Source organism: Crocuta crocuta, unplaced genomic scaffold (genome assembly GCF_008692635.1).
Source record: "Crocuta crocuta isolate KB4526 unplaced genomic scaffold, BGI_CrCroc_1.0 scaffold39, whole genome shotgun sequence".
In the NCBI taxonomy this organism is placed as follows: domain Eukaryota; kingdom Metazoa; phylum Chordata; class Mammalia; order Carnivora; family Hyaenidae; genus Crocuta; species Crocuta crocuta.
The window spans coordinates 9193956-9219726 of NW_027533334.1; the positions used below are offsets into that span (position 1 = coordinate 9193956).

Here is a 25771-nt window from a genome sequence, read left to right on the forward strand (position 1 = left end):
GTTGGGTTTTTTTTAAGAAATTGTCAAACTCTTTTCCAGAATGGCTGTAGCATTTTAAATTCTCACCAACAATGTATGGGTGACCCACTTTCTCTACATCCTTGCCAGTAGTTACTGTTGTTATTATTTATTATAGCCATTGTGATAGGTGTATAATGCTATCCCATTGTGGTTTTAGTCTGCGTTTCCCTAATGTAAAATGATGCATGTCTTTCCAGGTGCTTATTTTCTATCTGCATATCTTGCCCAGTAAAATGTTTCTTCTTGTCTTTTATCCAAGTTCAAACTGTACTGCTTGCTTTCTGTTAAGTTTTGAGAGTTTATATATTCTAGATACCAGTCCTGTGTCAACTAGGTGACTTGCAAACATTTTCTCTCAATCTATATATTGTCTTTTCATCCCCTTTAAAGGGCCTTCCACAGAGCAAAAGTTTTAAATTTTGATTTAGTCCAATTTGTTATTTTTCCTTCTTAAGGATCATGCTCTTAGTGCCAAGTCTAGGAACTCTTTGCCTAGATCTAGATGTTCAAGACTTTTCTTGTCTTTTTCTAAAAGTTTTATAGGTTGACACTTTACATTTAAGTCCATGATCCATTTTGAGTTAATTTTCATATAATGTGCGAGACTTAAGTCAAGGTTCATATTTTGCTGATGGTGTCCAAATGCTCTAGCACCATTTGTTGAAAAGGGTCTTTCCTTAATTAAATCACTTTGGCACCTTTGTGTAAAATTAGTTGGACGCATTTACATAGATCTATTTCTAAGACCTGCTCTGTTTGACTGATCTATGTATCTATTCCTCCAACAATACTACAGAGTCTTGATTACTCTATAACAAGGCATGAAATCAAGTAGGCTAATTCTTCACACTTTATTCTGATCTCTGGAAAAAATATTGTTTTCCACTATAAGTAAAATGTTAGCTGAAGGTTTCTTGTGGATGTTTTTCTTAGCCCCCTTCTATTCCTGTTTCCTGAGTTTTAATCATGAATGGCTACTAAGTTTTCTCAGATGCTTGTACTGCATCAATTGATAGAATCATGTGATTTTTCTTAGTCTGCTAATATAGCAGATTGCACTGATTTTCAAATACTGAATCAGCCTTGCAGCTCTGGAATAAACTCCCCTTGGTCATTATGTATAGTTCTTTTTCTATATTGATAAATTCTATTCCCTAATATTTTGTTAAGAATTTTTGTGTCTATATTCATGAGGGACATTGGTCTGTAATTCTCTTTTTTTGTTCTATTTTTGCCATTTGGCATCACAGTAATACTATCTTCATAAAGTGAATTGGGAAATGTTCTCCTCCTTTCTGTTTTATGGATTAGATTATATACAATTGGTGTTAATTCTTCAAATGTTTGGTAGAATTCTCTAGTGAAACCATCTGTAGCTAGAGATTTCTTTCTTGGCAGTTTTTAAATTATAAATTCAATATCTGTAATCATTATAAGGCTATTCAAATCATTTATTTCACGTTGAGTAAGTTGTGGTAGTTATGTTTCTCAAGGAATTGGTCTGTTTCATCTACAATGTCAAATTTATGTATGTAGAGTTGCTTGCAGTAGTCCCTTATTAGGCTCCTGGTGTCTGAAGTTGGAGATTTCCTGCTTCATTCCTGATATTGGTATTTGTGTCCTCATTTTTCTGTCAGACTTGCTAGAGAATTGTCAATTTTATTAATCTTTTCAAAGTATCAACTCTTTATTTCCTCAGTTTTCTCTTGGATTTTTATTTTATTTTCCTAGGTTTTTGATGTTGGAATGTATATTGATATTAAACTTTTCCTCTTTCCTAATGTACTCATTTAGTACTATAAATCTTCCTCTTAGCACTGCTTTAACTGTGTATCATGAATTTTGACCTATTTTCACTTTTATTCTCTTTGATGTCATTTTAAAATTTCTTTTGAGACTTCTTCTTTGACCTGTGCATTACTTAAGTGTGTTGTTTAGTTTCCAGGTGTTTATAGATTTTCCTATGATTCATTTCCACTTTGATGTCATTATGGTAAAAAAAAACAAAACACATTCTGCAGGAGTTCAGTTATTTTAAACTTGTTGAGGTTTGTTTTATGGCCTAAGATATGCCCTATCTTGATATAATGCCCCATGGGCACTTAAAAAGAACATTTTTCTGCTGTTGTTGGGTGATGTGTTATATAAATATCTAATTATGTCTTTTTTGTTGGTGGTATTGTTGAATTTTGTCGTAACCTTCTGATCTTCTGCCTGGTTGTTGAGAAAGAGGTATCGAAGTCTCCAACTGTGACTTTGAATTTGTCTATTTCTCCTTTCACTTCGACCAGTTTTTGCTTTGCAGGTTTTATAGCTGTGTGTGTGTGTGTGTGTGTGTGTGTGTACCTACACATTTAGAATTGCTATGTCTTCTTAATGGATTAACGCTTTTATCCTATAATGTTCTCTCTGTCTCTGAGAATTTTCTTTGCCTTGAAGTTTACTTTACCTGATATTAATATAGCTATTTCTGCTTTTTTTGGTTAATCTTTATAATGATAGTCAGTTCTCAATATTTATGGGTTCAATATTTGCTAATTTACCCACTCACTAAAATTTGTGTGTAGCCCAAAAATCAGTACTTCCAGTATTTTTGGAGTCGCTTATGAACGTGCACAGAGCACAAAGTGAGTTGCCTGATGCACGTATTCCCAGCTAAAGTCCAACAAGGCAATACTCTGCCTTCTTATTTCAACTCTCAAGCTATGAACAAATATGCTCCTCACAATCTATTGAGTACCACATTTTTCCCATTTTTGTGCATTTTGCTAGTGAGTTCAGTGCTTAAAATGGCCTCAAGGATAGTGCTAAAGTACTGTTTTCAATTCCTAAGAGCAAGAAGGCTGTTACGCCTTATAGAGAAAATGTGTGCTAGAATCAGACAGGACTCACAGTGCTGCTGGCAGTGAGTTCAAAGTTAATGAATCAATAATACACATGCAATAGGGTGTCTTTAAACGGAAACACACATAAAACAAGAATATGTATTGACCAGTTGACAAAAATGTGAACAGAGGCTCACGGGAACCTAACTCTCTATTTCTCCTAGGAGCAGCAGTTCGGTATTCACTAATTCAGTGTTCACAATGACTTAATTAGCTACTAAAAATAAGGGGAACCAACTGTTTGTGTTTTCACATCCTTTCATTTTTAACTTTCATATACTATTATATTTGAAATGAGCTTCTTCTTATAAACAGCATAGAGTTGGGTATGTTCTTAATCTACTCCGCCAATCTGTTTTTTAACTGGGTATTTATAGCATTTACTCAATGTAATTATTGATATACTAGAGCTTACATCTTCTATTTTATTTTTTGTTTTCTAATTTTCCTCTCTGTTATTTGTTTCTCTGGGGGTTTTTCCTGCTTGCCTGTGGGTTACTTGGACATGTTTTAGAATTCCATTTTGATTTATCTATAGTGTTTTTAAATATATCTGTTTACATAGCTTTTATAGTGGCTGCTCTATGGATCACATTAAATATATAAAACGTCTTAGTCTACTGGTGTCATCATTTTACCAGTTTGAGTAACATATTGTAAACTTACCCACTATTACATCCCTTTACCTTTCCGTGTTTATAGTATAAGTTTCTTAAATATTTTATCCACCTACATTTGGAATCACATTTAGAGAGTATTATAATTTTACCTCAACAATCAAACACAATTCAGAAAACTCATGAAAAAAAAAGAAAGCAAACTTTATTTACCCATGTATTTGCTTACCATGTTCTTTCCTTCCTAATGTTCCAAAGCTCCTTCTTTTATCATTTCTTTTTTGCTGAGACAAATTCTTTTAGTCATTCTTTTAGGGTTTGTCTGCTTAAGGTTGTTTTCTTTTACCTGAGAATGTCTTGATTTCCCTTTTGTTCCTAGAGTACATGTTCGCTGGGTATAAGATTCCAGGTTCACAGTTATTTTCTTTTAGTACCTGAAAAATACTGTGCCACCAACTTCCAGCCTCCTTGGATTCTGATGAGAAATCCACTCTCATTCTATTGTTTTTCCTTTATAGTTAAGATGTCATTTTTTCTCTGGCTGCTTTCAAGATTTTTGTCTTTAGTTTTCAGAAGTTTGGTTATGCTGTGTGTTGGCAGAGATCTCTTTGGGCTTCCCCTCCTGGGGCTTTGCTCAGCTTCCTGAATCTCAAGGTTTATGTCTTTATCAAAGTTACGAAGTTTTCAGCCATTATTTCTTTGGGGATTATTTTTCAACCCTGATTTCTTCCTCCTTTCCTTCTGAGACTCTGATGATATGAATGTTATATCCTTCCTTATAGTGCCACAGCTCCTTGTGGGTCTATATATATATATTTCCATCTATTTCTTCTGTTGGTCAGATTGCTCTATCATCCAGTTTACTGGTTTTTCCTTTTGTCCCCTCCATTTTACTGTTGAGCACATTCACTGGGATTCTTATTTTGCTTACAGTATTTTTCAGGTATAGAATTTCCATTTGATTCTTCTTTATATTTACTGTTCTTTGATGAGATTTTCTATCTCTTTCCTGAGGCTTTCTATTTTTTCATTTGCTTCAAGTTGTTTGTAATTGCTCATTAAAGCATTTTTATTTGGCTATTTTAAAGTTGTTGTCAGATAATTCTAAAATTTCTGTCATCTTGCTGTTGGTATCTATTGATCTTCTTTCATTCATTTTGAGATATCCCTGGTTCTTTTATTATAACAAGTGATTTTCAATTGAAACAAAGGAATTTTTATATTATGCTATAAGATTCTGGATATAATTTAAACCTCGTATTTTTGCTAGTTTTCTCTGACACCATTGCAGAAGGAGAAAGGGTGGGGATGCTGCTGCCTCAACACTGCCATTGCAGGTAGGTCTGAGTTCCCCACTTGGCTTCCACTGACATTCAAAGAAGGAATGTCCTTATAAATCCTGAGTGAGGATGGGAGTTCCAGACACCCCACATGGCCTCCACTGACAATGCAGTAGGATGGTCCCATCGCTGCTGCCAATGATGATAGTCCTGGCTTTCCACTAGGTCTCTCTAAGACCATGCCATCAGGGAAGGGGAGGGGTGCATTACTGCCACCTGGGCCACAAGCCCAGGCTCCCCACATGGTCTCTTACCTACTCCACTGGTGGGGCTTGGGGTGGGGAGGCTCATTAATGGGTGGTAGGTATGAAACTCCTGGCTTCCTGCTCAGTCTTCCCTGACACCACCCTGGTATTGGTGTCATGGGTGTTGGAATACCCTGTAACAGCCTTGTGAGGACAGAGACCTAAGCTACCCACTTAGTTTTTGTTGGTATGGGTCACACCATGGCCATGGCTTTTTTTCTGTAGTGTCTGACTGGAGTAAAATGGTTACTTTCTAAGTTTTTTGTCTTGAGAGACTATCCCTTTCCTGGTTCTTTGGCTACAGGGAGCAAGTTTTTGTTAGGGCCTTTCCTTTTTATTTTTCTTATTTATTTATTTTTTTTGGTCTGTACTCACTGGCATTTCTAAGTTGCTAGCTTTTTCAGCTCCAAGTCAGAGGTATATGATGCAAAAAGAAAACCCAAGGAACTCAGGTCCCAAGGTCCCTAGCTAGTCTGCCTTCTTTCCACCTTTCGGAGTCTTCTTATGTTTTATATATACATTTTTCCCCAAGAGTTCTTAGTTGTTTTTATCCCAGTTATCAGGATAAACAGGAAAAAGTATACCTACTCCATCTTTCCAGAAGTGGAAACTTTCTGGCATGTTAATTTTTTAACAACACATTGTGTGAAGTACAAAATTTTCACAAAGCAAATCTGAATGTCAGTGCTACCTCCCTGCATGCTTCATTTTTTTCCTGAACATTATCTCCTCTGTGAATCCTTCCTAGTACTATCCAAGTCAGAATTAATTACTTCTTTCTTTGTGTGTCCACAGCATGTCATTTACTTCCCTGCAAAGCCTTATAATCATCCAATGGTGCCATCATTGGTCACCTAAGTAAAGAAGACTAAAGATGAAGACCATGTCATATTCATGTTTGCATTCTCAATATCAGAATGTCTATGAGTATACACGTATTCCAGTAACTCACACAGTGTGGAGAAAATAGTGAAGACCCAATAAATATCTGTTGACTGGAAAAGTGAACAAATGAATGTTTATTCAGCACTTGCCCATATGTTCCAGAACTCAAGAAGGGTTTGTTAAACTGGACTAATTGTTTCAGCATCTGTCAGTCTAATCAATTCACAATTATTTCTTCCCACGGGGAAAAGAGAAGTTCGCAAAGTATATCCAAAGTGCAAATATTGCAGATTAGTACTTTTTCCCAATTAACAATTAATTAATTAGCAACTATTTATTTCAAAACTACATGAGAAGAACTATGCATGGTACAAAAGAAGTGAAATCAGGATTCTTGCCCTCAGCAGTATAAAATATACTGTGGAAGGGCACCTGGGTGGCTCAGTCAGTTGAGCTTCTGACTTGAGCTCAGGTTGTGATCTCACAGTTCTTGGGTTTAAGCCGGCATCAGGCTCCCTGCTGTTAGCACAGAGCCTGCTTTGGATCCTCTGCCCCTCTGCCTATGCCCCTCCCCCGCTTATACTCTGTCTCTCAAAAAAAAAAACTTAAAAAACATTTAAAAAATAAAAAATAAAGTATACTGTGGAGACTAAAAGATAAGCAAAAATTAAAGAGTAAATAAATCAGTAAAAATGAACTGTTAAGAAAAAAAAAGAACATGGGTGATCTGGAGTTTTAAAAACTTCATAAGAGACAGACCTTCTTCTATCAGGCTTGAAAAAATAATTAGGATTTAGTTGCCTGAAAGGAAAGCAAAGAGAAGGACATCTCAGGTCTGGGAACAGTAGAAAGATACAAAGATAGAAGCAAACTCAGTCCAAGTGTGGAACAGAGAAGAATTCGCTTAGAGGAGATAAGGCTGAAAATCAGAGTTTAAAAATGACTCAGACACTGGGTGTTGTATGGAAGCCAATTTGACAATAAATTATATTTTTTACAAAAAAGAAACTGTAAATGAGAGAAAAAAAATATTAAAAAATGACTCAGAATTCACACAGTATAGAAAAAGAAGCAAAGCAAATCACCTGAGCTGCGTTACAGTTTATAAAAATTTTTCGAACATGCAGTTTTTCATTTAAGCCACCAAATACCTTGGATGAAATGCAAAATGAAACATGGGGTGACTTGAATTTAGATCTTCAGACATTGCCATGTGCACACTATTCTCTCTGTGTAATGTTCAAATAACTGGAGGATTTTGGAGGTGCTCTTTCCCCAGTAAGATAAATCTTCCGATATTTGAAAATACAGATTTAAAAGAAGAGACTAGAAAGGTGATAAACATCCTAACTAGAAAGGCAGTAGCAAACATGGGTAAGAAAGGGATAATCAAGGAGAGATTTCAGAAGATAGATGATTTGACAGAAGGAGAAGGAAGAGAGTAAAAAAAAAAAAAAAAAGGTAAGGTTTCTGTTGCAGGCACTGAGGAAAATACTAGTACTTAGCCAAGGGGATCAGAAAACAGAAATGATGAGTTTACGTTTAGACACTAAATTTCAGGAACTCTATAGGTTTGTAGAAAAGCAGGAAAAAAGGAAGATAGTACGCCAGGGAGCAGTGCATGCTGTGCAGCAAGAGCTGTTAAACAAAACTAATCTGCGTGGAATCTAGAAGCCCGGAGTTACATTTGAACTCGTCACCTCAACCAAGATGGCTAAAGGCACATCACAGTAGACTCTGGTAGTTATAATTTTTGGCTTCTCAGCATACTTCCCCATTTTCTGTTTTAGGTCATTTCTTTCTTTCAGGTCATCCTCCCTGATCCCCACACTGTGGTCCAGGTTGGCTGTCAATCACAGTACCATTCTTCATCCCACACCCATATCCAAACTACAGAGATATAATGGCCCAAGTAAGGCCAATCAGAATTTTCACCAACATTGAAATACGGCATATTAACTACATTTTTTAAATTTTCTATATCATTGATGCTCTGGCATCTTGGGCCCCGCTGATTGCCCCTTCCAGAGTTAGCTGATTCTTAGACTCCCCTGTGAACACTCCTTTTATACAGAAACCAACCAATCTGAAACCTATACCCTCTAAAGATTTCCTCTAACTCTCTCATGCTAAGCCAATATTCCTCTGTCCTAACAAACCCCGAGCCAGGGACCAGACAACCTGGGATAGTCCCCACACCCGAGAACCCACTAAAATTATCCCAAATAGCCAATCCTAAGCCTATTTTGTGTCACCCATTCTTTCTCATCAAAACTACAATAAAGTCTTTCACACATGTTTTCCTCTCACACCTTCTACCTCCTACCTGGCCCTGGTGCTTCCCTGTATGGCCTGCCATGCCCCTCCTCTTAGGAACTGTGAGTAACAAAATATCTTTTCCATGTCAGTTCTTTCCTGATCTGTCGGCTCTTCACACCTGAATAACAATAAAATATATTTTTAAACATATGGATATTACAAATAAAAGCTGTTTCAACACAGTACTGGAAGTCCTAGCTAGCCAGAGCAATCAGACAAGACAAAGAAATAAAAGTCATCCAAACTGGAAAAGAGAAAGTAAATCTGTCCCTATTTGCAGATGACATGATATTATATATAGAAAACTCTAAAGACTCCATCAAAAACTGTTAGAATAAATGAATTCACTAAAGTTGCAGGATACAAAATCAGTACACAAAACTCTGTTATATTTGTATACTGTAATAACAAAATATCAGAAGGGGAAATTAAGAAAACAATCCCTTTTATGACTGCATCAGAAAAAAAAATATGTAGAAGTAAATTTAACCAAGGAAGTGAAAGACCTGTATATTAAAACTACAAGGTATTAATGAAAGAAACCGAAAAAGACAAAAATAAATGAAAATATATTTCATGCCCATGAATTGGAAAAATTAAAATAGTTAAAATGCTCATATGACCTAAAGTAATATACAGATTCAGTGCAATCCTTATCAAATTCCAAGGGTATTTTTCATATAAATAGAACAAACACTCCTAAAATTTATGTGGAGTCACAAAGACTACAAATAGACAAAGCAATCTTGAAAAAAAAGGAAAAGCTGAGAGCATCATATTCCTTGATTGCAAACTGTATTACAAAGCTATAGTAATTAAAACAGTATGTCATTGACATGAAAATAGACACAAATCAATGGAACAGAAGAGAGAGACCAAAAATAAACTCATAGATACTTGGTCAACTAACTTACAACAAAGAAGCCAAAAATATACAATGGGGAAAGGATAGTCTTTTCAACACATGGTGTTTGGAAAACTGGACAGCCACATGCAAAAGAATGAAAGTGGACCCTTATTTTATACCACACACAAAAAATAACTCAAAATATATTAAAGCCTTGAGCATAAGACCTGACATCATAAGACTCCTAGAAGAAAACAGGCTGTAAGCTCTTTGACGTAGGTCTTGATGATGATTTTTTTTAATCTGACATGAAAAGCAAAAGCAACAAAAACAAAAATAAATAAATGAGATGACATCAAACTAAAAATTGTCTGCACAGCAAAGAAAACCATCAACAAAATGAAAAGGCAACCTACTGAATAGGAGAAAATATCTGCAAATCATATATCTAATAAGGAGCAAATATCTAAAATATATAAAAACTCACATAATCCAATACCAAAAACAAACACTTAAAAATTAATTAATTTAAAGACAAGCAGAAGATCTGACTAGACACTTTTCCGAAGAAGAGATACAAATGACCCAGAAGTACATGAGAAAATGCACTACATCATTAATTATCAGGGAAATACTACTCAAAACCACAATGAGATATCACCTAACACCTGTTAGAAGGGCTACTATCAAAAAGACAAGAAGGGGCGCCTGGGTGGCTCAGTCAGTTGAGCGTCCGACTTCGGCTCAGGTCATGATCTCAAGGTTCGTGGGTTCAAGCCCCGCGTCAGGCTCTGTCCTGACAGCTAGCTCAGAGCCTGGAGCCTGCTTCAGATTCTGTATCTCCCTCTCTCTCTGACCCTCCCCTACTCACAATGTCTCTCTCTCTTTCTCTCTCTGTCTTTCTCTCTCAGAAATAAATAAAAACATTAAAACTGATGCAAACACTGTGGAAAACAGTACAGAGGTTTCTCAAAAAATTAAAAATAAAACTACCATATGACCCAGCAATCCCTTCTGAGTAGTTATCCAAACAAAAGTAACTCAAAAAGATATATGCATCCCCATGTTCCCTGCAGCATTATTTATAATACCCAAAGGTGTAAACAACCTAAGTGCCTACTGATGGACAAATGGATAAAGAAATTAAGGTATACATATATATACAACATGGAATATTATTCAGTCATTTAAAAAAAAAAGAATGAAATCTTCCGTTTGCAACATCATTGATAGACCTCAAGGGCATTGTACCAAGTAAAATAAATCAGACAGAGAAAGACAAATACTGTATGATTTCTCTTATATGTGGAATCAATCATCAACAAAACCAAGCTCATAGAGAACAGATTGGTGGTTGCCAGAGGCAGGGGTGGAAGAGTGGGGAAAGAAGTATGTGAACTGTTTAGGTTTTGTTTGTTTAGTTTAAATAAATGTAAATCAATCAATAAATTTAATTAATTACATTTTTAAAAAAGAATCTCTCCTTGCTAAAGGATATGAGCCCAAATATGCTTCTATCATACAATTTATTTTCTAAATGTTCCTTTTATGCTTACATTAGATGCCTCTGAGATCTACCTGAGTGGATTATTTTATTATTCTACTATCCAATTGCTTTCCTTGCCCAACTTAATCATATTCTGTGTCTCTTTGCACCTAATCCTAAACCCTGTTTTTGTCTTCTAGAACCAGTCCTACATTCTCTAATGCCTGCTAGGTACCTCCATCTGTGGATCCTTTCAAAGCCTAACTAAATTCATAATCTCCTCTCCCCAAAGTCTTTCCTTCAAGATTTCCTATTTCTGACGAAACACACTATCCTTCCATATACAAATGCTCCAAACTTGGTGGGCAGGTTTGACTCCCCTTCTTCCTTCTCCCATCAAATCCTGCACATTAACCTGCCCCGCGTTGTTTCTGCCTATCTTAGGGCAGCCCTTGAGACCTCCCACTAAGAAAGCAGGAACATGGGTCTCTGTTTTCTTGGTTTTCAGAGCCTTCTGCTCATTTTCTTCCTGAGGACCACTGCAGTTTCTCTGAATTGTATGTTTGCCTTTTTGTCTCTAACGGATCATGACTACTTTGAAAGGAGCTTTAAGTATTTGTGTGTTCTGATTTCCTCCATATTTCAGTGTTTATAATAAAAAATGATGCGGAATAAATGCTGGTTGAATTATTTGTATTAATTGCACTAATTACAGTAAATGCAATGGCAAATCAAGACAAAGCAAACGCAATTTTAAAAAGGATTTTCTTGAGTCTTCTAATTAGTAAAAAAATAATAGGAAAAATCTGATGAGTGGGTGGTGATTAAAATGGTATAAATATATGAAGGAATAAAAATTTAAGACACTCAGTAGAAAGATGTTTATAAGAATAGCAACAGCTTCCCAGATTCATGAAAATAAGTAAATCTGGAAAAAATACATATTCTTAACTTCAAATTATTGGAAGACAATTATAGTATTTCTGTCCCTCAACCAGACTACGTTGAAGATTGGACATTTGTAATAACTTATATTTGTTTTTTTGAGAGAGAGAGGGGGCATGAGTAGAGAAAGGGCACAGGAGAGAGAGAGAGTGAGAAAGAGAGAGAGAGAGAGAGAGGAACTTAAGCAGGCTCCATGCTAGGCATGGAGTCCTACTTGGGGCTGGATCTCACAACCCTGAGATCATGATGTGAGTCGAAATCAAGAGTCAGCCACTTAACTGAGCCACCCAGGCGCCCCTGTAATAATTTATGTTTCTAAAATTATATTTAATAAGGGAAAATAAATTGTTTATGGGGCGGGGGGAGAAGTTGTTTCCACTGAGATTGCTAGGACCTTTAGGCATCCATTTTGCCTACTATATACTAAAAGCCTATCTACAGAATGAAACCAAGCAGGACAACTTAAACTGAAATATAGACAATAGGGATAGAGATGGGTCTATATTACATCACTTTTGTCCTGGGTCTAGCCATGCCTAAAGCCAGCTATATCTCTGAACTTTCCAGTTATGAAAGCTAGAGATTCCCTCTTCTGGTTTAATCTCATTTCAGCTGGATTGCTTTCACTTACAACCAAATGTGCTAATTCAACATCACCAAACTTATCAACTTCCCCAAAATCTTCTCCATCTTAGAAAGAGGATTTCCCTCTTTCTGCTAATGAAGCCATAATTGTCCCTATCATTCAGGCTCAAAAGTACAAAATCAGGGTACCTGAATGGCTCAGTCAGTTAAGCGTCCGACTTTGGCTCAGGTCAAGATCTTGTGGTTCATGAATTCAAGTCCCACATCAGGTTCTGTGCTGACAGCTGGGAGCTTGGAGCCTGCTTTGCATTCTGTGTCTCTCTCTCACTCTGCCCCTTCCCCACTTGTGCTCTCTCAAAAACAAGTAAACAAACAAACAATTAAAAAAATATAAGGTACAAAATCATCTATTCGTTCCCCCACATATTCAGTCAGCCACTACATATCATTCCATTCTCTTACATCTCTTCCTTCTGTCCCTACCCATAAAAGTTTTACCTCTTTAATCCTGGTCATCTTTATTTTTGTCACTTAGCAATAATGTCATATATAACTCATCTCAAGTGTCACCTTCTCTTTGAAATCTTTTTCTTAAAAATATTTTTTATTTATTTCTAGGAGAGAGAGAGAGAGAGACAGCGTAAGCAGGGGAGGGTCAGAGAGAGAGGGAGTCACAGACTGAAACAGGCTCCAGGCTCTGAGCTGGCAGTCAGCACAGAGCCCGACGTGGGGCTCAAACCCACGAACCGCGAGATCATGACCTAAGCGAAAGTCGGACGCTTAACCGACTAAGCCACATAGGCGCCCCTCTTTGAAACCTTTTCTTACCTGCCCTGGCCACATCAATCCCTTGCTCTGCTTTGTCCTTCCCCTCACTGTCATTCTTCAGCCCCACTCTCCTACAATCACCTTGAATCAGCTGAGACACAATCTTTTCCAGGATGCTTTTCCTGACTCGGCCCCTCTTCTCACAGGTTGTGTTGAATGTCCTCTTCAGTGATATCTCAGTACCCTCTGCTTAACTCCTTCAAAGTTTACCACAGTTTACATTGAAATTATCCAAATTATGTCACTCGCCTTAAAGATTTTCAAGGGAAAGAATGATGTCAAATGGATTATCTACCCAATATATACCAGAAGTTCAATAAATGTTTTGAGCTTTTAAAGTGAATTGTGTTTCCTTCATCCATACAGCTCCATCAGTCAGCACATGTGCAGCACAGAGTAGCAGCCAGACTGTTGTTGGTTAAGTGAAGAGTCTTCTTGAAATTCGTATGTTGAAATCCTAACCCTAATGTGATGGTGCTAGGAGGTGGGCCATCTGCAAAGTAATTAGGTCATGAGAGTAGAGCCCTCATTAACAGGATCACTGCCTTTATAAAAGTGACACTGGAGAGCCCCTGAACCCTCTTTTTTTGCTATAGCGAGGCTACGATGAGAGACTGGCAGTCTGCAACCCAGAAGAGGGCTCTCACCAGAAACCCCCATGCGTGCATCCTGATCTCAGACTTCTGGCCTTCAGAACTGTAAGAAATAAATTTCTCTTATTTGCAAGCCACCCAGTCTATGGCACCTGTTATAGCGGCCTGAACTAAGACACCTCTTCATCTCCAGTCTGACTATACATCCATCTACCCAACTCCCCATTAAAGATTTAATCTTGGTTCACAACCTTCCTTGGTAGTTAACACTTCCAAAAGGTTTTCAATAGCACCCTAGAATGCCTTTGCCCTTCCTCCTCACCTACCTGCCTATTCCTTAAAACTAATTTTGAATTTTCTTTGTGCTTGCTTGCTCCATAATACCACCATCACCGTTTACCTAATCATACCAAATGTCTCCACTATAAACTAAGGTTGTCTCATCTCAGCGGGTTCCTCGGCATTGCTCGGCACCCCCTATGTATCTTCAGCTGACCCCTATCAGATTCCCCATAGCAGCTGCTACAAAGTTTTTACACTCTCCTTAAGCCCCAAATTCCACCCTACTCCCCACATGCTCAGCGAAAGCTCTCCTCCTCTTTTACATAAGTCAGGATATAATATTATAACCATAAGATGCCTTGGTTTTCTTCATCCTCAAGTCAAAACCTTCCTATCCCCTTTAGACAGTCTTTCTCAGTTAATGCTCCAGGGACAGATTTGCCCACCCTCCTTTCCAAAGCCAAATTCTCTATTCAAACACTACCAATTGTTTAATTTTTCTCCCTCTCCTTGGCTCCTTCCCTTCACCATACAGGAATGCTTAAACTTCCTCTGTCCAGGAAGTCAGTATTTCGTTACTAGCTAACATTTGTTGAGCATTTACAATGTAGAAAGTGCCACTATAAGCAGTTTACATCAATCATTATATTTAATCTTGACAATAACCTTCGGTGTTTTTGATAGCATATCCCCTATACTATTAATAAACTGAGGCCAGTATTGGAAAATTTGCTTAGGTCAAACAGCTTTCTACTTGCTTGTACACTCCAACTTTTCTAACAGATTATCTAAATTTGACTCTCCTTTATCTCCTTCCTCTCTTCCCCTGTGTTTCTGTATCATATGTCCAAAACCTTCACTGCTGTGCCACGGTGACTTAGAGCTGAGCATTTCTGTGTCTGTCAACAAGTATAGGGACATACCAACACTGCACGCACATACACACACAATACCACTACAAACACCTGTTTGAAATATATATGTTGAAAGTTTGGAAAAATGAATCCAGCCCTTAGGAGAATTATATTTAAGCAAAAAGAGAACACATCACATATCAGCACTGCCCTTCTCTCTTTTTCTACCACTTTTAAGCACCGAGGAGGTTTCCCTGGGTTTGAGAAGCACTCACAGCCTCAGTAGTTTTCTTTAGTCACCTAACCTGATCCCATGGTCCACAGCTTGGCACAGTCCCCATGGCTTTCAAGAATTCTGTCTGGACAAGAGGGACAAGATCAGTTCCAGAAAGGAAGAGCATACAACAGTATCAGCTGAAATGCTTCTCCATCGGAAAGGCCAGGCTGACACCAGGTCAGCTGAAGAAACAAACATGTCTTCCATTGACAAGTGTTTAATTGGACATTTTGAAAATCTAATGTCATGTATGCAGATGCAAATGTTTGAAGAGTTGTTTACAGTGTGGTTGGTGCCAGACAGGCTCCAATGCCAAGCCAGCACACAGCCTCCCATTATTCTGCAGCGCTTGGCTTCTAAAGATGTTTCAGGGCTCCCTGAGCCTTGTAAAATTCCACATCCAAGGGCTTATCTGTGTTTGCAAAGCGGAGTCCTTCTTCCCCCACGAGTAGACATCAGTCCTTCCCCTGCCAATCTCTGCAACTGCCTGCCCTGATTCAGAAAAGGCGTTGGAGAAATGATTTGAGAGGTGATTACTCCATCTCTAGAAAGTGTAGTGTTGAAGTTTTAGTGGTTTTTGAAAAACTAACAAAAGAAAATGCCAGGCCCTAGATCCCTGCCCAGAAACCAGGTCTTAGCTGACACAGCTGTTTTGAGAATTATTTCTATCATTCATTGACCCAGGAAAACACAGCTTATTAGCTCAGCTAACACACAAGTGTACCTTCACATGCCAGCTAGAAGGAAGCAGTTCTTGGAAGGATAAACAAGGATATTCTACAAGTAGACCCTGGGGAATCCATTCATGTTTAAGAACTGAACCATTTAGGGGCGCCTGGGTGGCTCAGTCAGTTGAGCATCTGACTTCAGCTCAGGTTGTGATCTCACAGTTTGTGGGTTTGAGCCCCATGCTGGGCTCTGTGCTGACAGCTCAGAGCCTGGAGCCTGCTTCAGATTCTGTATCTCCCTCTCTCTCTGACCCTCCCCTGCTCACACTGTCTCTCTCAGAAATAAAATTTTTTTTAAAAAACATTAAAAAAATTTAAAAAAAAGGAACTGAACCATTCATAGTCTGCTTGGAAAAATGCAATGCAAAAAAAAGCTGCCATTATCACAAATTGTTTTGATGCCTTCCCTGTATCCTCTTCTGATTATCAATGCCCTCTTCAAGAGAACATTGTTCATGTATCATGTTAAAAATATTTAATTCAAAAATAAAAATTCTGCCACTCATTTTATATTTGATAAGCTTATTTCTTTACCCAGTGGTCTCCACTGTATAAAAAGCCATAAAAATTACAATCATTTATTAATGAGTTCATTCACTTATTCATACTACAAATATTGACTGATTACCTACTATGCTCAGAGCATATTTGCTTATACAGAAATAAGGAATATGCCATCCTTGGCCTGGAAGCTAGTGAACAAAGAAGTCAGATGACTATCATATAAAAGGAAATAAATTCTCATGTACTTACAATAAAGTAATGATAAAATACAGCAGGGTTGTCACAAGTAAGAAATACCAGAGAAGATGGTATTTCAGTTCAATCTTGCAGGATAGATTAATTTTCATAGCTGTATAGTGGGAAGGGTATTTTTAGTTAAACAACAACCATGAGCAAAAGTCTGAACATTTATTATATGTTCTCCAGAAAGGATAAAGAGCCTGAGGAAGCTTGATGTTTTAAAGCAGTAGGGAAACATTTAAATATACTCACATGCACACAACAAATGTATTCCCAGGTCCCTTTCACACTCACCGATTCAGGACCTACAGACAGGTGGGACCTAGGAATCACTATTTTTAAAATCCTCCCAGATCTTGATGTGCACTCATGATGTGACTGGAAACACACATAGAATACACTGAGGAATACAGGAGGTGTTAAGGGCTGAACTGTGCCCCCCTCCCCATACACATGAAAATATGTATGTTAAAGTCCTATCCTAATTCAGTAGCTCAGAAAATGCCTATATTTGGAGATAAGGCCTCTAAAGAGGTCATTAAGTTAAAATGAGGGTGTTAGGGTTGGCCCTGATACAATCTGAGCAGGGTCTTTATAACAGGAGGAAATTTCAGATACGTGAACAGAAAAGAAGACTGTATGAGGAAATAGAAGAAGATGACCATCTGCAAGCCAAGCAGAGGTTTGGGGAGAAACCAAACCTGCAGGCACCATAATCTCGGAATTGCAGCCTCCTGAACTGTGAAAAAATAATCTACTGTTTAAGTCCCTGAGTCTGGTATTTTGTGGTGGCGGCCCTAGCAAACTAATACGGTAAATGAAAACACCATGAATGCACCCAGAAATACATTTTTTTAAATGTTTGTTTATTTTTGAGAGAGAGACAGAGCATGAGTGGGTAGGGGCAGAGAAAGGGAGACACAGAATCCAAAGCAGGCTCCAGGCTCTGAGCTGTCAGCACAGAGCCTGATGCGGGGCTCAAACTCACAAACCGTGAGGTCCTGACCTGAGCCGAAGTCGGACCAACTGAGCCACTCAGGTGCCCTAGAAATACTTTGTTTTTTAAGTTTATTTACTTTGAGAGACAGAGAGAGAGACAAAGAGAGAGCACATGTGCACAAACTGGGGAGGGGCAGAGAGAGGGAAAGAGAGAGAAAGAGAGAGAAAGACAGAGAGAGAGAGAGAGAGAGAGAGAGAGAGAATCCTAAGCAAGCTCCACGCTGTTAGCACAGAGACAGATGGCAGGGCTCAAACTCACGGACAGTGAGATCATGACCTGAGATGAAAACAAGAGTCAGACACTGAACTGACTGAGCCACCCAGGAACCCCACTCAGAAATATATTTTAATGCCAGATATTTAAGAACCTTAAATGCCATATTAGGCATTCAGACTTTATTCCACAGACAATTTCTCAAAACATAGGTCTTTGGAGTAGGGAAGTAGTATGAGCCAGCCTACGATCCAACTCTTAAGTCTGTATGGAAGGTAAAGTGGTTTAAAAGATTCTGCCCAGTCAAGGCAAGAGATGATAAGGGGTATGATTAGTGCAGTGACAGAAAAGGATGGTAGGAGCGGGAGACAGAAAAATTCAGAAGCTATAACAGGTAGACATAAACAGCATTTGCTGACTTACTAATTCTGGAGGACAAGGGGAGAGTTAAGGATAAACTCCCAGATTTTGAGCCTGTTTTGTACCCTGTATTTCAGACACATCACATTATCTACAATCCTGTAGAATGAGGTGCCATTAAGCACAACAGAAAACACAGAAACAGCGTATCTGGGAATGAAACTGATGAGTTAAAACCCAGAGAAGGGAAGTCAGAGAGAATTCAGGTGTAGAAATGAAGATCTCTTGAGTCAGAGGAGCTCCTTCAAGCCACAGGGTAATGAGAGCATGGCCCTGGGTTCCAGTTTCGGCCCCAACACGGAAGACTGGAAAGTCATCACTCCTGTCCTTACAACAACAAATAAAATGGAACGAACTGAAAGCCAACAACTTTCCTTTGACCTAGCAAGGTATTAAGGATGCAGCGCAAACTACCACCCTAAAATCTGAAGACACGGGTAAAACTCAGGAGCTGATAAAGCCCTGATCTGCTTAGTTCGACCACAAGCCACTGGAGCCACAAACTGGTAAGAATACCTACATGGTAACTTTGACAGATTGCAGGACACTGAGTGTGGACGCCAGAAGAGGAAGAAACACCTCAGGCCCCAGCACCGGTCAGGTTGAGGGCTCAGGGGATTCCAACAATTTTAGATAATCACAACTATGAAAAAGGAGCAAAGACAAGGGAAATTCAACTACCAATGAATAAGAACAGTGGCTGATAATGACAGCACTTACCATGTGTCAGGCCTGTCCTAGATGTTTTGTTATATTTCTAAATCCTACAACAAACAGCATTATTTTTCTCTTGCTGCTGTAACAAATTACCACAACCCTGGTGGCTTAAACAATATAAATGTATTAACCTACAGTTCTGTAGGTCAGGGGTCCAACACGGGACTCACCAGGTAAAAATCAAAGTGCTGGTATGGCTGCATTCCTTTTGGTGGCTCTAGAAGGGGATATCTGTCTTTTTCCAGCTCTGTGTTGCCACCCACATTCCTGGTCTCAAGGCCTCCTTCCCCCGTCTTCAAAGCAGACAGCATTACATCTCTTTGGCCATTCCTCCATAGTCACATCTCCCTAAGTCTCTTATTCCTCTTCTGCCCCTTTCACTGTTAATTGGGCCACCCAGACAATCCAAGATGATCCTCCCAGTTAAACGTGGATGATTAGCAATCTTAATTGCATCTGCATATCTCCTTTGCCATACAACCTCTCATATTCACAGGTTCTAGGGAGCAGGGCATGGGCACAAGCACTTTAATTATCACCTTCATGTCACAAATGAAGAAAATGAGTCAGAGAGAGTATATGTAATTGGTCCAAGGTCACACAGGTGTTAGTGGCAGAGCTGAGGTTTGAACACAGGAAATTGGCCCATATTCTTAAACATTCTATGTTCTAGAGAACATGGGTGCCAGTGAGTGATTTGTTTAAGTGGCAAACCCTAAAATTGGGATTCAGTAAGCAGTGAAATGTCAGAATAGTTCAGACTTCCATGTTTTGTCCTCAAAGATCATATATTTAACACACACATATATACACACACATACATAATAAAAATAAGATGTATGTGTACCTATATATCACACCCATATATATTCATACATAATATAAATAATTGTATTATTTTATTAATATTAGGTATGTCTTATTATTAGAACTTCCTACATTCCTGTTCATCTTTGTGAATTATATTCTTCAACTTTATTAGTTACATTATTCAATCCTACCATTTGTCTTTTGTCTACTTGATTTGTCATGTAACAAAAGATCTTAAGGTACTCCTGCAAACTGTTTTGGCCATCTTCTTGCACTTCTGACCATTTCCTTTATATGTTTTGAGGATAAGTATTTTTAAATGTTTGGCCCATAAAAAGTCACAACTATTCTGTCACCCTTACAGATTTTATCTTTCATCAACATAAAACTTTGGATCTAGTGTAATAATCTTTCTTTTGAATTATACTTGATTTCATTTTAACAATGTGGGAGTCAAAGCCCATAGGGTTTTTGGTTTCCCTACCCTGGTCCATTCTGTTTACATTTACATTCATGACTGTCTCTTGTGGGTCCCACCATCAATTCGGAGCACTGCCGTTCCCAGGCTTCACCTCACCCAGTGTCCTAATGGTCCGTGCTTTGTAAGCAGTAAAGGTAGCTAGATGGATTTAACTGCAAAACATTACATGCAATATGTTTTCCCTGGTCTCTAATGATTAAGGGATCCAGCTCCAGATCCCCATTTCCGTATTTCATATTCAAGTCAGAAAAGTCTTCAACATATAATATAATCTAGATAGATGTAGCTTTTTGCAGATGTGTCTTGCTTTAAGCAAACCCCATATTCGAAAGTCTGGATTTATCTAGACAATACATTAAGGAGTGATTAATTGTTCACTTTATAAAGGGGTGATTTGCCTCATGGAAGACTAATCAGAAGATACATTGGAGACTTTCCTATTGCATTGAAAGTATCATTAGATTTCCACAGATACTCTCTCTATACAACCATCTATGACCATCCCTACAGTATGCAGCAGAACTGTGCTAAGGATACTTTCTATCACTGCCTCTCCTGAGAAATCTTGGCTTTGCTGGCCTTCAAATATCATCAGCTTTACTTTTACAGGATGTGACATGATAGAGGAGAGGGGGCACACTGTAAAAGGCCAGGGTTCCAAGGCAAAGCAAGGCTCTGATACAATGGACAGAGCAGTGGGCTGGACATCAAAGGCTTGGTTGGGGCTCTTGCCAGCCAGGGGGTCTGAGGCAAGCTACAGCCTGCTTAATACCCCGATTTTTAGTTTATAAAAGAAAGATAATAGTGCCTGGCTGTACCTAGTTTTGACGGTTCCTGTAACAATCAAATGTAAAAATTCCACTTAAATATAAAGTGCCATGCTAATATATTCTTTTTGCTAAGCAAGTCTAATGCCACAACACTAAGAGAATGCTGTATCAATCTACTTTTTTCTCTGTTAGCAGCTATTTGTCATAGAATTAGTTAGATGTTCTGAAAATGCCTCTCAGTCATTATCCTTTTCATTTTATCTTACTCTACCTCTTTTATTCTTCCCTTAGTTCAAAGTCTCCCCACACTTTCTCTGCAAAGACCAAACCCTTGGCCCAGCACCTCTGAACAATCTCCTATTTGTCTCTTCCTGAAAAGCTGAGTAAGAGGAGAAACCAACGCCTGTGGTATTCTTACCACTAAAGAAGTACTGTTATTTGGAAGAGCCAGCTCAAACGTCTGTATTGCAAATCTGCCTACACCTGTGTCTCCGTCCTCTCGGCCACACTCCTGCCATGTGCTTATGTTTGTTCCTTTGAACCACTCCCATCTACATTGCTCTGTTTTGGTTCCTCTTGGTGCCTTATGGTAACCCCTCACTGTCTGAGTATCCAACTTTTTTCCTCCACTGGAACTTATGTAAGATTTGGAGTTCCCACAAATTCACATGAAATATGATGCAGTGGTCCTTAGCCAAGTCCAGCTTGGTTTTTTTCCTTCTTTTTAAGTGATTTATTGAATGGATTTTTCTTTCCAGACTGAGGATCTGTCGTAACGTTTGGCAGGTCTCGACTGTGTGATGCAGCGACAGTCGAGGCCGGAGAGCGGAGCTTCCCCTAGATGCCCCACAGTTGCCTCTACTCACTGTCTTTCTCCTAAAACCTCTTCCTCATCTTAGATTTATTAGCCTCTTTCGTGGCATCTCCATTCACCCAGCCAAGCAAACCCCAAACCTTATCTCCAATATCCAGCTGGTCACTGAATCCTGCCCTCTCTAGTTTCGGAGGATCTTTGAAACCTGTGTTAATTTAGACCCTTCTCCTCTTTCATTTGTGCTATAGCACCAGTCTCCTCCTCTTCCTCCGCCTTTCTTCTCGTTTGTCCATCTCCAGTGTCTTCAGAGCAGTACTGCTGCAGCTATTTTCTAAGAAAAATACAATCATAGGACTCCTCCAATCCAAAACTCAGCTTTTTTTAAAAAAAAAAAAAAAACACAAACACTCTAAAAAAGATTATCCACACTGTGAAAAAAAACTCTAGATAACATGGCCCACCCTCACAAGATCTCTCTAGTGCAGCCACACTGAGCCCCCATCTCTTCCTGGGAGTGGGAGTGCTCATACCCTCATACTCCTTTGCCTTGCCAATGTGGTTCTTCCTGCGTGGAATGCACTTTTCCCTCCCCTTGGCCTTCAAGCTTCAAAATCCAGTTCAAAACCATAACTCTAACCATAGCTCTTTAGTAGAATGAATGCCCCCGCTCTCACGTCACCCTGTGGTTCAATTATTTGTGGAATGGTCACTTTCCTACTTAAACTCAGTATCTCACACATCGTAATGTGGCATATAGTATACACTCAATAAATGGGCACAGAAATTAACACGCGCAAACAAAATAATAGCTAAAGAAAAATTCCAGAGACCTAGAAGCATACCAGTCCAATTTCTTCACTGCATTAGAGAAACAGGGCCCAGGAATAAAGAGAAAGGACTCATAATCTGATGGAGGCAAACACATGAATGGGTTGTTTGTTTTTAAAAGCTAAGTGGTTTAGGGAGGGTAGGAGGAGAAGAAAGTACATTTTCAAGCTCTAGCTCCAGGGCAAGTAATAAAAATTGTTGCCTTAATGTTTTTTTCATAACTTTGTGAGCAATGGGAAGGCCTATTCTATCACAGCAGCCTTCAGGGCAGAAAGTTTCGGCCTCCTGAGCTAAATCAAACTGGCATCTACTCTCAGTTTTTCAAGTTGCCACTGAAAGGTCTCAGAAGCTAAACCTGACTGACAAAGAAGAAACAAAATAATTTTCCATTTATTTTATGGGGCTCTCTTTTCCTCTTTGCTCTCGTCAATTACTTATAAAGGTCCTGGAAACCCATCTTGCATTCTTGTCCCTGGATTACAGGGATATGGTCTCAGTTATACTTTTTCAGCAATAGAAGTTGCCATTCTTATAAAGGAAGTTGGGAGGCAATGCCTTAGCAAGGACACAAAGCTAGCCCAAGAAATAATAACGCTCTCTGCTCACAGTTCAAAGCTCTTAAGCTGATGATAGCTCTTGACGTCACCCATTTCACCCTCCCTAAATTGGGTTAAGTCTGAATATGTTTAAAAATTGGGATGCATGTGCATTTAGGTCAAAGTATCAGAGTGTACCAGAGTCCCAATGGAATTCAATATATTCAACATATATTCAATTCTCTATAACTCAGTCTTAACCATTCCATCCCTAAGCCCCCACCCTAAATTCATCTACCCACAATGCCTCAGAGTTTATATCTGCATATCCTAGAACATGAACAGAGACCCCATCCTCTAACATCACACAGACTCTCCTAGCAGGAATTGCCTACATTTCCGGGAGAAACCCTGCCCCCATCTGCCTATATTCTGAGTACTTCATTTTCCCATTTTCCAAGCAGTTTCTTTTTCAGATGGTTGAATGGGGATTTCAACAGTACCTAGCTCTTAGGTTTATAGTAAGGATTAAATGGGGCAATATAAGTAAAAAGATTAAATATAACAGCACTTGCTGCACGATCAGTGCCCCATAAATATCAACTTTTGTTACATGCCATGCCTGAACAACTCATGACCCCCTAACTGGTTCTGTGGGAAAAGAGCTCCAGAAAGTTGGTCTTTTTCACTAAGTACCACTTTTGGCTCCACTTGTCCCAATAGACTTGAAATAACCAAAGTAGGTAACATTAATTTTCTTTTACTTAACACATTTGGGACTTTGAGTTTGTTAAATGTAGCATGCAAAAAATATTTTAATATGTTTGTAAAATGACTTTTTAAGTGCCATTAAAAAAAATCTCTAAGGCCCTTCCAGCTCCAAAATGTTGTGATCTATAATAACTAATTTCAAATGCATGCAAATTAATACCGATACAATGCCCCAGATACACTGGAGATATATGGCACTGTCAGGCTGGGCTGCACTGGAAACACGTTAGACCCAGGCCCAAGAGCCTCTGGCAATGCAGAGTAAAATTTTGCCTCTCTTTCTCCCCTCCATCCCAGAGTCTATTATTCTCATCTTGAGCTCCCAGGCTCTTTGGTAGCAGATGTGGAGAAGAATAAGGAATGAGCTGCAATGTGCAGAGAAGAAAGTAGGGTCAGGATTCTACAGAATCCCAAACAGATCGGCTGAAGTGAGCAAAATTCCATAAAGTCTCCTACAACCTCACCTGTAATACCTGATGAAAGAGAATCCTAGGAGTCTAGCTAAGAAAGGGGTCCCACCAACCATCCTTCCTCTTGGAGGTGAAGAAACTGAGACCTAAAAAGAGCAAATGACAAGTTCAAAGTCATCTGGCTTTTCTGGAACTCAAGTCTGGAAACCTATAGAGTTGATGCAGTCATCAACTGTATTGAAGCAGTCAACCTATTATAACTTCCAAAGCATCTACACAGATAAATGTCTCTCATTTTTCCTCTCTGGGCTACATTCAGTCTTCTTCGGTCACTCACAAATCCACTAGTACCTGTCCCGGGAAAACAAACAAGATCTTCACAGACCTGAATTCAAGAGAAAGGTCTGATTTTACAAAAGTTACTAAAAGCAGAGCCATGTGTTTCTATCCTTAGATTCTCCCTGATCTTTCAGAAATACAGTAAATAACATTATAGTGACAACGATTCTTCCAAAGTCCACAGCAGAAAGCAAAACGCAAGCAAGAAAAAGCCTAAGCATATTTTAAGCAACACATATATAAAAATCTACCTAAACTGGAAATATGAGGATGTGCTTCGGATGATTATTTTCTTTAAAAACAGCATAGAACAGGGGTCCCCGGGTGGTTCGGCGGGTTAAGCCTCTGCCTCGACCTTGGCTCCGGTCATGATCTCGCAGTTACTAGTCTCACAGTTCTGTCTCTACTTCTCTGTCCCTCCCCAACTTGTGTGCAAGCTCGCTCTCGCCCTCTCTCTCAAAGTAAATCAACTTTAAAAAAATAAAAATAAAAACAGCGGAGAATAAAGCTCCTTTTAAGCGACACACTGAATGGCTCGATTTACAGGAGGGCAACATTTACACAACTTTTCGGAAAACTATCCGCCAGAAGATGAGCCGTAAGTCTGTGTCTCCACTGCCTGCACTTGGTATTTATTTCCAGTGGTGCATTCCTCCACTGAGCTCCACTTCGCAGGCACGCAGGCACTTACTCAGGTGTTAAGGCACCGGGTCAATTTCAAAGGCACTGACTGGCTCCTTTCTTCAACCACTTAGGGAGGACCACGGAGCAGGGACGAGCCACACAGGCCCTGCCCTCGGGGAACCTAGACGTGCACACCAAAAAGCGAAAGCACAAGGTAAAAGGCGAAAACACCACGAAGGAGCTCGGCTACAGCGCCCTGGAGGCTCAGGGGAACCGGGAGGGCAGCCCCGCGGCCTGGGCCCAGCCCCCCCGCCGGCCGGAGGGGCTGGAGGGGCCGCCCCGGACCAAGGCCCCGCCAGGGCCGCGCATCCCCCTCCATCCTGGCGCCCGCGCTCCGCTTCCCGTTTCTGGGCCCTGACTTCCCTCGTCACGGAAGCCGCCCGGCCTGCCCGTCTCCCGTGGCTTCCCAGCCCCGTCCGTCAGTCGCTCCCACGAATGAGCGACTTAGAAAGCCATCCCCGGGGCCGGCACCCCCTCAGCCCGCCCGCGGGAAGAGC

At 39.4% G+C, this 25771-nt stretch overlaps 1 protein-coding gene across 1 annotated transcript in view; it reads right to left on the reverse strand.

Moving 5' to 3' along the window:
- LOC144218375 (carboxypeptidase Q-like) overlaps positions 1-25771 on the reverse strand; it is a 160127-nt gene that overhangs the window by 133991 nt on the left and 365 nt on the right. The window lies entirely within an intron of this gene.